Source organism: Sorex araneus, chromosome 10 (genome assembly GCF_027595985.1).
Source record: "Sorex araneus isolate mSorAra2 chromosome 10, mSorAra2.pri, whole genome shotgun sequence".
NCBI classification, from domain to species: domain Eukaryota; kingdom Metazoa; phylum Chordata; class Mammalia; order Eulipotyphla; family Soricidae; genus Sorex; species Sorex araneus.
Window position 1 is genome coordinate 51,544,511 of NC_073311.1, and position 16,256 is coordinate 51,560,766.

At 36.2% G+C, this 16,256-nt stretch overlaps 1 non-coding gene across 1 annotated transcript; it reads left to right on the forward strand.

Annotated features, from left to right (window-relative positions):
- Positions 1 to 5,317: 5,317 nt before the first annotated feature.
- Positions 5,318 to 5,449, forward strand: LOC129399231 (U11 spliceosomal RNA). Its single transcript, XR_008627005.1, has one exon. It is a non-coding gene; the product is annotated as a U11 spliceosomal RNA (small nuclear RNA).
- Positions 5,450 to 16,256: the final 10,807 nt, after the last annotated feature.

The following is a 16,256-nucleotide window of genomic DNA, read 5'->3' on the forward strand; positions in this document are numbered from 1 at the left end:
TCTCTCTCTCTCTTTCTTTCTCTCTCTTTCTCTATCTTTCTCTCTCTCTCTCTGGTTCTCTGTCTTTGGCTCTCTGTCTCTGGCTCTCTGGCTCTCTCTCTCTGACTAATAAATAAAGGTTATAAATTACTCTCAATAACGTTGTGAAGGCATTTGAAAAGATCATCACCAATGTGTTAATTTTTGGAAAATGGTGACATCCAGGAATAGAATTAAAGTTGCAGGATCCTCATGTTCTGTAAATATGAAGTTGTGGATTAAATCCCAACGTCTTAAAACATATATATTTATATACAAAACAAAAGATAATATTGATAGAAGGGATATATCTAGAAGTAATCAAAACACATACATAGTTAATGTCATAAACTGTTTAAAAGTAAAGAGATTTTTTCTGGAAAAACACACTAAATACAAACACGATTAAATGAATAAGCCTGTGCACATTTGCATATCTATAAACACTTTGAATAATCTATATTAGAGTGGTAGCAATGAATTTTTTATGGTTGTATGTTTATTTTTAAGAAAATTATAATTTTCCTAATGTATATACAATATGAAAGTTTAATTCAAATACCAACACTGAAGCAACCACTCCTAAAGTGAAAAATAACAGATCTAGGGATATTTATAATAAAATCACATATTAACAGAATGGCTTGCTAAAGAAGAATAATGAAAATTTAGATGACCACATGGGAGGGATTTGGTGAGAATGGTCTAATGGATTGTGCTAGACCTACATTGCCCTGGGGGTGAAGGGTGTGGTATGACACTAATATATTCCAAATGTGTCTAAACATTTGGAAAACAGTCTATTATAATGTTGTATATAATGTCAGATATAATGTTACTTAAAAGTCAAATATGACGTATAAATCAACATTGTCACAATAAAAACATTTTATTTTGTTATTTATTTTTGGTGGAGGAACACCAAGATGTGGACAGGAATCCCGAAGACCCCTTTCAAATATGCTCAGCCAAGTAGATTGGGCAGAGCAGCGAGAGCCTGTGGCTGTGATATTGCTCAGGTTCTGTGGGGCCAAGGGTTATCCAGTACCCAGAGTCTTCCAGGCTGAACCCTTCAATGCTGGGTTAACCACGGGGTTGAACCTGGGCAGTACACTTGCGTGACTTATCTGAAATCCCAGTACCATCTCTCTGGCCCCAATTTTGTCTTGAATGTAAGCTTTTTCGTTAGAATTGGGAACAAGGTAAAACATCTATTAGTACCACTTTTGTTCAATTGAATATTAGAAGTACTAGTCAGATCAAGTAGAAAGCACATAATGAAAAAAACAAGTAAAAAGTAATAAGAATTCAAGTCAGGTGAGAGGGTTTAAGGCATTTGCTTGTAAAGCAGTGGATGCTCTTAGATATCCAGCATCATAGAGGTCCTCAAGCACAGCTAGGGGTGATCCCGAAGCACAGATCAAGGAATAATCCCTGAACATCAGTGGGTATCACCCGAATCCCCCTCTAAAAAGCCTACAATCCATTCTTATGTGAAAATTATGTGATAGTATTTATCAAAAGCCTTTAGACTTCATTAAAGTCTATAGAAGCATTCAGTGAGCATAGAAAATTAATAGTTACAAAAATGAAAATTCAAAAAGAAATCTTATTTAAAATTGAATAAAATAACCCAGAGAAAAAAAATGTATAAAATATGGTAAAATCTTAATATAGGACTCTATTTTATGAGGAGGAAAAAAACATTAAAAGACATAAGGAATTTGAGCTGAAGAGATTCTACAGTGGTTAAGATGCTTGAATTCATGTACCAGGCCCCACTTCAATCTCAGCAGGACATATGGGCCCCTAAGATGTGCCAGGATCTGGAGCACAGAGTTGGCACACTTGAAATGCTCAAGCCTTCCTGCACAGACAAAAACTATGAAAAGATATTTTTGTATACAGATAGTGAAAATGTATATATTAACACTACCATTTTACTGAAAGTGACATGTAGATTTAATGCAATTTCATTAATAATTACAAAAATGTAAATTTGCATATCAGTGCAAAGAACATGAAAACATTAACTCAAAGGTTACATTTTCCCAAGTTTATTGATACACATTATTTAAAAAAACTAAAAATGAACTGGAACGATAGCACAGCAGGTAGGGCATTTGCTTTGCATGAAGCCGACCTGGGCTCGATTCCTCCATCCTTCTTGAAGAGCCTGGCAAGCTACTGAGAGTATCCCACCTGAATGACAGAGCCTGGCAAGCTACCCAGGCGTATTCGATATGCGAAGAACAGTAGCAGCAATCTCACAATGGAGACGTTACTGGTGCCACTCAAGCAAATCGATGAACAATAGGATGACAGTGCTACAGTGCTGCAACTGAAAATGAGCAACTGGTGTCCTCAAAATGACCAGGTAATGTAGCTGTGATAGACTTATCCAATCCTATGCAGTGTAAGTATTTATAACAATGGAACTTTGATATTTGCAAACAAAATGAACTCAGTTCCCTACAATTATGCTGCATGAATTGTCTGAAGGAAAATGAGAAATACAAGATTTTGCCTATGTCCTAATTAGGAAATTTTGATGAACAGAAAAAGCACAAGGAAAAGACGAAGAAGTAGGTAATACTGAGAGAACTATGGTTACTTGAGAGGAAAGTGGGAGAGGGAAGAAAATCTGAAACAGGGTGGAAAAAAATTTGCATCCTACTGACCTGGTGTGTTTTTTAAAATTTTTTTTTTCATTTTATGAGACTAGAGTGATACCACAGTGGGTAGGGCATTTATCTTGCACAAAGCTGACCCGGGTTCGATTCGTCCGTCCCTCTCAGTGAGCCCAGCAAGCTACCGAGAGTATCCCACTGGCATGGCAGAGCCTGGCAAGCTACCTGTGGCGTACTCAATATGCCAAAAACAGTAACCAGTCTCACAATGGAGATGTTACTGAAGCCCACTCAAGCAATGGGACGACAGTGCTACAGTGCTTTTCTTTTTATAAAATATATCTTGCTAGAATGTTTAGAAATTGTTTGATAATTTTGAATATACTATTCATACTTTGCTTTCACTATCCAAGATTCTTATTTGACTTTTCGATGATAACAGAGTGACTGACCGAACGGCCTTTGAAACATGGAGTGTTTTTATGTCACTGGCAGACTGAAAAATGTGCCAATATCTTATTGCATTTAAGAGCACACAATAACACTTGATTGATTTGAAGCTAACTAAATCAACTTAAATGGCTATCACTAGCTGTAATATAAGCAAGTATTGTAATCTTTAATTAGTTTAAATGGAAGAAAAAATTAAAAAACAATAGTGAAAACATGTCTTTCTAGAAAAAAGTAAGAATGAAAAATCAAATGTACATTATGACATGAAAGAAAATTGCAGGACTGAAATATTAAAAGTCAATATGTAGAGTGTATAAAATATGCAGTAAAAATATGCAAAAATGAATAAGTATTAACTGAAATGTCTTTTGGAATGTGGTTGTCACGTTAAACACTTACCATTTCTTCTTCACTCTCTATATAAAGCAGGCTAGACCGGCGAGAAGCACAGGCCACCACACTCTCGGTCCATGACATTTTTTCATGATTTGTATAGTAGCAATTGTTGGAGTATGTAAATCCCTCAGGAGGACAGTGAGCACAGTGAGTCTCCAGAGAGTTATTTTCAGCTATTAATAGGAAAGTTGAATTACCAACATCAGATGGAACTGCTACACGCGCATAGGTAAAAACATGCATGTATATTACATACTGTGCACTGTCAGGATGTGATACATCAATGCACAAGTCTCATGCGAACACTCCCAGTAAGGGTCAGTTCTCATCCCTTAATTTAAATGTTGATATAAGACAAATACAGCACTAAAAATTCCCACTTCGTATATTTACATTAGTCACAAATAAATAATTTGTAAAGTTGAATAACTTATTCACCATCATTTTTAGGTGTAAAATATTTCAGCCAAAATTGGTTAAACATTTATAATAAATAAGTTACTTTTTATATGTTATTGCATACCAATTACTTTTATGAACTTTAATTTTATTTTTAATGATGTTTCCTCTTAAATTGATTAGGATTTCTACTTATCCCATGACATACAAATTATAAAATGTACTATCAAAACTGAAAATCAGTATGTACCTTCTTTTTGGATCCTCGTTGTAAAAATTCTGGAAGAATTATTCTGCTTTAGGTTCTGGGTCGCTAGAAGAAAATTTAGAAAAACTTGTAAATTTAAATGTATTCCAATACATCACAATAACATTAGTTTCTTAGTTGAAATTTTTTGTATTGTTAAAGTTTAAAATAGTACGCAATAAAACTGAGTGCAAAGTAAAATAATATTATTGAGGGAGGGTACTAATAAGAGTACTAATAAGAAGAATATGGACAGAGAGAGAAGAGCAGATAGAAGGGAAGAGAGACACAGAGAGAAGAAAAATAAAGCAAATCTGAGAAGCCAAAAAGAGTAAAGAAAATTCAGACACTGAATTTCACTTTCTGGGTGATCCAGAACACAGTACTTCAAAGTAAGAGGAAGAGAAATTATGCAGGTGACTCCAGCATGGAGTGTTCTAATAAAATTAATTTTTCTAAGGAAAACAACATAAGAATTCAGTTTGAGTGCAAAAATATTTTTAAACTTAAAGAAATGAAGTCACAGCTCTCTCTGCATTTTTTAAATGAAGTTCAAAAAATTATTTACATTTTCTAATAAGTTCTTTTAGTGTACTAAAGCATGTTTTGATTATAAAGTATAAATATATAAAATATTGTCTATAGTACTCTTTATTCTTATTATAAATTCAAAATAATCAATTCACACTAGTCAATATATACTTGCATTAAAATGAGAGATCTGTTCCTTATGCTCTTTAATATTATGAAATCTTGGAAAAAAGAAAAAAACATAAATTGTATTATTATTAGAATTTCAAGGGCTGGAATCATAGCACAGTGGATAAGGCTTTTGCCTTCTACAAGGCCGACAAGTGTTCCATTCCTCCGCCCCTCTTGGAGAGCCCGGCAACCTACTGAGAGTATCTCACCCGCATGGCAGAGCTTGGCAAGCCACCTGTGGCATATTCAATATGCCAAAAAACAGTAACAATAAGTCTCACAATGGAGACGTTACTGGTGCCTGCTTGAGCAAATTGATCAGCAACGGGATGACAGTGATACAGTGATTAGAATTTCAAAGATCATTATATACCTTTCTGAGTCCGTGTCACTAATGATGCATTATTCGGCTCTGGTATTTCAATTTCAGTATCTAGAAAATTGTAAAGTAATTCTATAAAACTTTACTTTTAAAGAGGGCTCCTCCCGTGACCAGCACACGTAGGGCAGCGCCCTTGCTCTACATACAGAATCAACATCGAGATTTTGGAAACATAATTTTTCAGCAGCAGGGCAGCTGGTGATTGTTGGTCCTGGTTCACCTGCCAAATTATTTTGAATAATAGATATAAGTATAGTTCTTTAATTTGATATCAATTATGTTATTTTAAGTTTAAATTACCTACAATAAAATTTGCAAACTGTGAAATAATAATGTTGAAGACTTGACAGACTATTTCATAAGTGTGGGGGAAAAATATGACCATTCATAATATTTTGTAAATATTTTGTTTAAATATCTCAAAATGAATATGGATTTCTCAATGAGACATTTAACTTTTTATTACATTTCTTTTATTTATGAAATAAGTTAACGTATATCACATCTCTGCAGTTGCTCTACTACTATAATTTAAAAACAAGTGTAAATTGCAATAAAATATTTATGTGATGACAATTATACATTAATTTAATAAATGTGCTTTTTTTTGGTTTTTGGTTCATACCCAGCAATGCCCCGGGATTACTCCTGGCTCTGCACTCAGGAATTACTCCTGGCAGTGCTGGGGGGACCATATGGGATGCCGACAATTGAACACAGGTAGACTACTTGCAAGTCAAATGCCTTACCCGATGTCTTATCGCTCCAGCCCCTAAATGTGCATTTTTATTTTTATATTTTTACTATATTTAGAATAGTCCATATGTTTAAATTCACATGTAAAAATAAGTCATTTTCATGATATTATAAATGTATGTATTTATAGGCATTGATCATTATAAAACTGAACAATTTTCTTGAAAATTTTCAATTCTGTTTTTTAATTTTTAATTTGACAGCACACATAATTATTCTCAGGGGCTAGTTCTGCCTCCCACCCATTGAGTCATACCCCAGGCCCCTTAAACATATTCTTACAGGAAGTAAGGATTATGGTTTTCACGAAGGTGGACAGCAAGACCAAGCAGGTAATTCCAAGGACCTCAGCAATCAGCTGTTCTGGAGGGAAGGGGAAACCTGCAGGAAGAGTGATGGAAACACAGAAAGGAGAAATGTTGGTAATGATATCATTATTTCCAAAAGAATGGAGGAGCACAGGCATTGTATTTACCAAACCACTAAGGAAAACTCTAAGCTACTTTAGGAAATACCATTGCATTTTCAAGAAATATAATGTTCCAAGAGATTTTTTTTAAATTAGTCTTCAAATTTCAATGCATGAGTAAAATTCGTCCTCAGATTTCATATTAGAATACCATAGTCCAACTTCTTCAAGTTTTCATTCCATCAATGAAAAGTATATAAGCCTCATTCTCTGTTCTTCCTGCACCCCCACTCCCAACAGTTCACTGGAGACAGTCAAATGTCTATTCAGCGCTTTCCCTTTGCTCTGAGAATACTTGTTAGGCCTTTACAGGTTCATTTTCAAGATTGATTTCCAGCTTTATTTGCTATTAGTTTGTTACTGAAATGAAGTTATTAGCTCACTTACCTTTCCTTAACTGTCTTCTTGATTGCAAATTCAGTTGTGGGTCATTTTCTCTTTGGCGTCTCATCTCTGAGCTGCTTAGTGGCAGGCCTGTGCTCTGTCCTGACTACATGTAGCAGTTAATAAAGGGTGTGATCAAGATTCTAGCAGAGTCACTGTGGGCGGGGAAACTTGAGGAATAGTTATTTTGCAGGTTAACAAGCAAAAAACTAAGTTATTGCTTTCTTAAAGATTTAAACATGTGCATCATGAAGGAACACATTTTAAGTTTAATTATTCTAATTTGATGCAAAGAAAAATATTAGAAATAATATTGATAGCAAACAAGCAAAGAAAATTACTTTAAATATTTTTGATAAAACCTTAAATATTTATTTTTAAGATTTTAAATTATATTCTGCCTAAGAAGCTGGCAATTGATTATTTGACTCCTCAGCAAATGAAAGATTATCTACGAAACAAAACTGTTTATTCAAATTTTCATAGAGATGATGTTGTCTGTTAAACCAGTCAATTAAATTATCAATTGAGATATCAGATAAAATAGTTTAACTGATGTACAAGATTAATTCATACTGTTGGGAGTAAAGCCCTTTTTGGTGTGTTTTGAAGTGCAATACTAACTCCTGGGCTCAGCAGGCAGATGTGTTGGGAGAGAAATACCTCTGGTCTGCTGTGAGTGCAGCCTGTTACAATCCATGTCACAGTCCAATGTTACATGGGGGCAGGATGTTTCTGGCAAATGTGCTTTGAAGGTGTGGCCCTATCTACAGAAAACATGTTTGCTCTGATCATCCTGTGTAGGTGACCAGTTGCATACTCCCACCACCTCCTCAACCTATATGAAGGCTTGATGTCTCTCAGTATAGTGGATTCCGCTTTGCAGAACCCACACTGTGCTTCTGTGCTTTATTCTCTTTCCTTGGAGGATGCTGTGGCAAGGTTTGCTCTTTTCCCTCAGACCCCTCCCCTTACTTGGAGGGAAACTTGGCCCTGTCCTCAGGACCCTGAACTGTGGCTCCTTGCTGGGTGAGTGAGCGTGCTGAACAGAGGCCTGGAGAAGACCCCAACACATACTTCTATTATTTTCAACCTTTGACCTTTAATAAGTTTAAAGATTGCACATTATCCTTTAGTACAGCCTGCCTGTGGTCTGGACAGACTGACATGTGAAGGCCCAGAATGAAAAGCAAGAGTGGAAAAAGCTAGGTTCCCTACTGAAGTATCACCTGAAATTTCAATAGGAAATCCTTAGATTTGAATTTAAAGGAGAGTTAAAGACACACCTTATTTTACATGAATGAATAAATAAATATATAAATAAAATAAGAATGAAAGATATGTAGATTGCTATTCCTGTGAAACATTTAGCAGACTGGCTTCATTAGATTTTAATACTATATCGCTGATTTTATTGTTATATGCACAAAATTAATATTTATGATTCCTTATTCATAATAACAGAAATATGTGAGATTAAAGTGATAGAAGAACATTTTGTTGATCTGATACATGTATGTTTGCCATATTTTGTTCAATATTTTTTAAGATCTTTTGATTTTTGATAATTTGTGTAAGGTGAAACATAATGGGAGCTTCATAATCCTAATGCTTTTTAAAAGCTAAAATAATTTGGTTTAATATAAGTCAATGCATGAAATATTGTGTTGATATGTATGATCAGGTAAATTCATTTTAGCAAGATATCTTTAAAGGCATAACTAAAAATGGAGTACATACAGAAGCCAAACTGCTTACAAATACCAAAACAACAAAGTCAGCAAGTATGTCAATATATAATTGACTGATTCTTCAAAATCACTACATTGAATCATAAAGAAATCTTTTGTATATTTTATATTTATATCTCTTTCCCACCTTGAGCTTTCAGGCAGAGATACCGATGTTCCATTTAATTCGGTCATTTATTAATTGCATCTCAGTTGTTTTATTTCTAGTTTTCATAGTATCTCATGAATTGCGAGAGAGAAGAGCAGCAACAAATACCTTCTGCAGGCCAGGATGTGAAGTGCCCTCTACAGAGAGACCAGGTGTGAAAAGAACTTTCAAGGTGTGAAACATCTGTGGTCTGGACAGACTGACCTCTGGAGACTCAGAATGCAAAGCAAGAGTGAAAAAAAAAAACAGATTTCTTATTGAAGTGTCACTTGAAATTTCAACAGGAAACCTTAGATTTGAATTAAAGAGAGTTAAAGATACACGTCCACCATACAGAGGACTCTGAGCTTCCAGTCTGTCACTGAGTTTGTCTATTGGCAAATACCTTGGAAACAAGAGCTATGGAAGAAGAAGCCGTTACAAAAGACTTGACCATCCTTGACTGTTAATTTGCTTTCATTCAATAACAAGTACTAACTAAAGCCTTAGATCTCATTAAGTATAATGTAGACAACTTGCCAACAGGGAAACAACCCAGCATCACCAGAGAACATCACACCACCAATGATTCTACCCAAATAGTCTTGTCTGGGCTGAGAACATTGGGGCCTTCTCACAATGGGGATGAGCAGGATCCCCCCTTCTCTTCCAGAAGTTTCAGTAGCCCGGAGCCGTAGCCAATACTCTCAGACTTAGAAACGGTTCGGTTTCACAACTGAATCTCATCAAACTGCTATGCCGCCAAATTGTTCCAGACTTTTCGCTCCTGGAATGCCCAACCAAGCACCTCAGTAGTTCATAGTACTGTTGAATAGGGCAAATCTGTTGCATAGAAGCCCAACAAGCTAAAAAAGTCTCAGCAATAACACAAGCAACAACTAGCACCAACCAGTACGACTGACCCTCAATGACCTTAGTAATATCATTGTGAGAAGTAACAATTTTTACAAATTGACTCATATTGGATCTAAAATTTGATAGTTCCATTTGTCTTTTTCTTGTAACAAACAATAGAAAGCAAATTAATTGTGCTTGCAAGATATCAGGCTGGGTGGTGGGTATTGGTGGAGGGAAGGACACACTAGTGGTAGGAATAGTATGGCAATACTTTACTCCTGAAACAACAGTATTATGAACAACAGTAAATTATGGAGTTGCAATAAAAAATAACTTAAAAAAGAACAATGTAGATGACCAATCTGAACTCAGTTGCTAAATTTTGGTATTATGAGCCTCTTCTTCTCACAACCTCATGATGTCATTTTTAATGAAAATAATTCAAATATCATAATCCCATAAAATTAGATAATTATCTCTAACTATTCTCAAGAATTGTTATATTTTCTTTTTATCAATGACATTGTCAACTTTATTTTAAAACTTATCCACTTTCAATCTAAAATTACTGATCAAGTTCTTAGAATTTTCTGAAATTTTATTTATTGAAAATTTGGGGGCATGGTACTGACAGCAGGTCAACCTGTGTCCATGCAGCAAGTGTATCACCAGTCTTTTGGTGTCCTCAGGCTTCCTGGTACCCCATTGCCACTGTGTCTCTGGCCGAACCCCAACAACTTGGTACCAAGTTTTCTGAGAAATTAAACAGCCAAAAGTTAGGTACCTGGGAGACACACCCACAAACCACCTCCAGCCCAGCTATTGAAAACCTTTTTTTCAGACATCTATTAACAAATCTTGAAAGAGATCAAAAGCCGAAGGGAATCTCAAACCTTTCCAGGCTGAACAGACCAGTGGAAATTAGAGGGGGGAGGTCATCCAGGTTCCTGCCCAAGCCAAGCTCCTGGCAGCTGCTTGCTCCCATAATCCAAAATCGCTACTATGACCCTAGCCGGACTCAACCATCTCAGGACAGACCACACCAAGTCAATAACATATTGAAAATTTTGGTCTGGGGTTTTGTGACAGGTTTTCTTGGGGAGGAGATGGGCACCTCCCCCCACTTTCCTATACTCCTGGAAGCTCTAGCAGTACCCCATGAACCAACTTCAGCACCACCATTTAAGCTCTTCTACAGAGACCCATGAATAAATCAAAAGAGATCAAAAGTGTTCTGTTGTCCAGAATGTGGAGTGTCTTCTACAGAAATAAAGGCTGCCATTGTGAAAAGACAAACAGGCTGTGGTCTGGACAGACTGGTCTGTGAGAGCTCACAATGAAAAAACGAGTGAAAAAAAGTAATATATTATTGAAGTGTCACTTAAAATTTCAACAGGAAACCCTTAGACTTGTATTTTCAAACTTGTAGCAGACACACCTCAACAATACAGAGACTCTGAGTTTCTAATCTGTCATTTAGTTTGTCCATTGGCAAATGCTTCTGAGAGATTGTTCCTGTAACAGTAGGTGTTGGGGTACAATAGACTTGGCCATCCTTTACATTTGAACTACTTCCATCTGCATAAGTACTAAAAACTTAGATACAATTGCTAAATTTTGGTATAATACAACTTTCTCTCATCCTTTCGTGATGGCACATTTACTCTAAGAAAAATATTTCAAAAATTATTGTCCATTAATAATATTTCATTTCTGATACACTACTAATTTTCTGAATAATTTCTACATGTTTTATTAATTACCTTTTCAAGTTTATTGTGACAACAAAAAATTGTCAATTCTCCTAACTACTGTCAAGTTTAGGACATTTCTAAATTAAATTTTATTTTTATAAAAAAATTGAAATTTCACATTCAAATATGTCTTTGGGAAATAGAAAGCTTTAAAATATACTCAACTAAATCACCATAAATTTGATTAAATGTGAAATAATACTCAGTGCGATATTCAGTGTCTTCTTATCTAATGATAACTAGCTGTCTTTCTTTATATGTATGTTTATTATAAATATAACAAGTCAAAGTCTAACTTATTAAGGCAAAAATAAAGATGCTATTATTTATCTACTTTTTGTTTGGATTTTGGGTGTGACCCAGCAGTACTCTGGTTTTGTGCTCCGGGATCATTACCGGTTAGCACACAGACCAAATAAGGTACAGGGATCAAACCTGGGCCTGGCTCATACAAGGCAGTTCAGCTCCAAGATAATTATTTTAAAGCAGGGAGGGCAAACTCAGCAGTACTCAGGGTTCATTTCTAACTTAGCACTCATGGATGACTATTCAAAGTGCTCAAAGGGCCATATGTGGTGCGGATCAAACCAGGGCCTACTGTGCAGGGAAAACTCCTTACTTACCGTACTATTACTTGTGCCCATCCAAGATACTATTTTTAAAATATCACTTAATAAAAAGTGGGACAATCAGAAAAGTAGCTTTTGATTTTGTGTTTGTTTTGGTTTGGGCACATTCTGCAGTGCTCAGTGTTCATTCCTGTGCTTTGGGATCATTCCTGCGGGTGCTCGAGGGACTGTATGGGATGTCAGGGAGGGAAATTGGAGGGGCCAGATTCATAGCAAGTGCCCTGACTATCTTTCAGCTCTATAGAAATAGCAGATTGAGAGTGGGGGTGGGGGGTAGGGGTTGTTTTGTGGTCACACCTGGCTAATTTCTCCGGGCTCTATGCTCAGGGTCTGGCTGGGATTGGGGAACCATAAGTAGTGGCAGAGACTGAATCTGAGTCAGCCATATGCAAGGGACGGACCCAATCAACTGGGATTTGACCCCCAAAAGTAGACCTTTAAATCACAAATCAAAAGACACAATGACATCAAAAGAAATAGATCAATAAATCTTGGGGTCTAGTTTATACCTATTCCTAAAGGAATTCTTTTAGTGATTTCCCATTTTGTATCATTCCTGTGGAAATTCACTTCTAAACCACTCACTAGGAGACTGAATTTAGACAAAATCTAGCTTTATCTTTATGAAAGCTAGAAAATTTTACAAATCTTATTGCTGTATTTTAAGAATCTGTACTAATTGTAAAGCTTCTGTCAATGGAAAATGGCTCAGTATATGCATTTTTTAATGGTTCCATTTTTATTAAGTTAAAAGGAGAGTAAAAGAGAAGAAAAGTGTCTGCTGTAAAGGTAAACTGGCCTGGCATGAAAGAAGGGAAATTGGGGACATTGGTGATGTGAAATATACACTGGGTGAAGTGACAGGTGTTGCAGCATTTAAAAATTATGTGATAGTTTTTCACTTCTGATTAATCATATTATCAAACTGTAAGACTAAAAGTCATTCACCAATTCACCAAATAGGGTCATGCTCAATAATAATGCCCTTTTAAATTGAAATATTTAAAATTTAACACTCATTTATCTCTTATTTTAATTAAGTACTGTTACTTAAACAATACATTTTGTTACCTGTAAATACATGGTTTTTAAAACATGTTTTTTAAATATATGCAGCTACTTAAAAAGTAAAATAATAACTATTTTTTTTTTTTTTTGGCTTTTCTGGGTCACACCTGGCAATGCACAGGGGCCACTCCTGGCTCTGCACTCAGGAATTACCCCTGGCGGTGCTCAGGGGACCATATGGGATGCTGGGAATCGAACCCGGGTCGGCCGCGTGCAAGGCAAACGCCCTACCCGCTGTGCTATCTCTCCAGCCCCCAATAATAACTATTTTTAAGTAATTTATGATTATTTACTTATGATATCAGTAAATGCACATAACTTTTTTATGATGATGGCAATACCTAGTGACCATAAAAATGAATATTTTGGAAATCTAACATTAAATTAGCACATAATGCATGTGGCACTAAAAATAGATGTTGTGGAGAAACTAAAACCAAGTTCAAAGAAATAGTAGTATTCAATCAAAAAAGTAACTTATATGTAAAATTAATGTATCAACATTTTTCAAAACTAAATAAAAAATGCATAGTTCTTATGACATAAAGTATTTATTTGCAAAATAAATATGATTGGAAAATAATTTACATTCAATGGCAATATCTATATAAATGTATTTTTATTACAGAGACATATATAATAAATATATAGAGTGATAAAGTTTAAAACATGAAAGAATATATTTAAAAAACAAATCAATTGAATCAATGTTGCAAAAATGATGGTTTCATAATGATGTGTACAGCTGCGATTGATTTTCAATGGTTTATGAGATCCTGTGAAAATAATATAGCAGAGTTGCAAAAGTAAGAAATAAAAATCTGAAATAGAGAATTCAACAATTTTCACTGCTTATAAAACAAGGTGATCCACCAGGATAGATTTTTATTCACACACAAATCTGTAGTAGTGTATACACATAAACAATGAGCCAAATAGCATGCAAGCAATGATTCTATGCATATGATAAATACACAAATAAGATAAACTTTTATGTTCACATGCATTTTAGATGCAGTACAAATTCATAATTCTTATAATATTATGACATTACTGAACTGTGATGTTCCTCCAGCAAACACTAGTCAAGATCACCTGTAATGTAGATATTAAAGTTCATTTTAGGTTAATTAAATAAAATTTAAAATTAAAGGGGGCTGGGGCTGGAGTGATAGCACAGCGGGTAGGGCGTTTGCCTTACACGCGGCCGACCCGGGTTCTAATCCCAGCATCCCATATGGTCCCTTGAGCACCGCCAGGGGTAAATCCTGAGTGAAGAGCCAGGAGTTACCCCTGTGCATCGCCGGGTGTGACCCAAAAACCAAAAAAAAAAAAAAATTAAAGGGGGCCACCACATTTGCAATAGGCCATTTTTGCCAGGCCCCTCCAGTTGGAGCCACTCCAGCTGGGTGCAGGTGCCATCCCTGGCCTGCCCCATAGGAATCCCAACGGCTGTCATCTTCTAGAACTCGGCAAAAAGCTCCAGGTACAGGTCGTGGTGGTTGGAAATGCCAGACCTCACGAGACAGGGGAAGAGTCGGTCCTTCTCCTTCCCTCCTCCCATGGGACTCTGAGACGCTGCCCACACACAGCCACCATCTGCTTAAGTTCCCACACGGCCATGATCCAGAGACACACAAATGAATCTTGGACCAGAGCAACTTGCTGCAGCGATCTCTCCAGACCCTAATTATGAAAAGTTTAGAATTCCTAGAGCTCCAAGCCGCTCTTGCAGCCACGTGACATTGTATTGTATCCATAACAAGCAATACAAAACACATTGTCTAGCATTGCATTTTTGGCAGGTATGAGGGGTGGTGGGACTGGGCTCAAATATCAAAGGTGACCAACTTAGAGAAAGAGTATTGTGCAAATTGTCTGCCATGTAGGCAGGGGTAGGTGTAGATTGGGGGTGGAGGTGGGGATACTGGGGACTTTGGTGGCAAAAAACGTGCACTGGTGAAGGGATGGGTGTTTGATGATTGTATGAATTTAGATTTTGTGTAAATTCAAACATGAAGGCTCTGTTACTGTACCTCACGGTGAATCAACAAAAAGGAGGGAAGATTAAAGGGGGCCAGAGCAGTAACCCTGAGGGTGGGGAGCTTGCCTTAGACTTGGCTAATCTGGTATGACCCCCTGAACATGGCCAGGAGTGGTCCCCTAGCACAGAGTGAAGAGAAAATCCTAAGCACCACCAGGTTTTACCCAAGACCAAAAATGAATAAAATAAAAGTTGAGTGGTTACTTAATCACAAAAGTCATATTCAAGACAAATGTAGGACATTCTTAGATTTACAGAAATTTTTCTAACAAGAGTTTACCTAAAAGTGCAGGGAATACCAAATACATGAATATTCTTTCATGACTTAAAATTCACTAATACATCCCTAATTAGCACAGCAATTAATGTTAAATGGACAGAATGAACTTTCACATTTCATATAAATGGAAAGAAAATTATGAAATTAAGTCTATTATGTACAGACATAAATAGGAAGAGGAAGGAGAGAGTAGAAAGCAAAAAAGCAAAAAGAGCTCAAGAAATTAGAGAGAGAGAGAGAGAGAGAGAGAGAGATACACTATTCAAAAGAGAACCAGAAAGGCTGAATTAGGGAAAATGCAAGGAAAGTAAAGAGTCAGAGCAAGCACAGAGCGTAAGGCACCTGTACGGATGAGGGACAGGCAGACCCAGGTTCTCTCCTTAGAACCTGACCCCCTGGAATTGCCAAGAGTGATCACAAGCACAGCACCAGAAATCTCTCTTGAACCCCTTGGATGTGGCTTAACAGTCCAGGTTTGGGAGAAAAAGAAGTAGCAAAGGAAGTAGAAGGAAGAAACTGATAATTACTAGAAACATCAGAATGGCACTTAGGGAGCACCAGAGCCAAGAGGTTTTCATGATAATACCGAATAATAGTTAAATGACTTTTGAGAATATTGGAAAGACAAAAAGTTTCATTTTAAATCGTGATGCTTTTTGTGCACATAAACAGGTAATAACGCAAAATTGTAAATATATTTTAATGTCTACAGCAACTGAAAATCTTAGAAAATGAAAATTACAAAAATGCATTACAACAAATAGGCACAAAGTCCTTAGCACTGTCCAATTTGACACCAAACAAACACATAAAATATACATGGTGAGTGCTATCTTCCTTTCATTTGGATCCTGCTTGATCTACATCACTCCATATGTTCCCCAGATCATTGCTCGGAATGACCCCTGA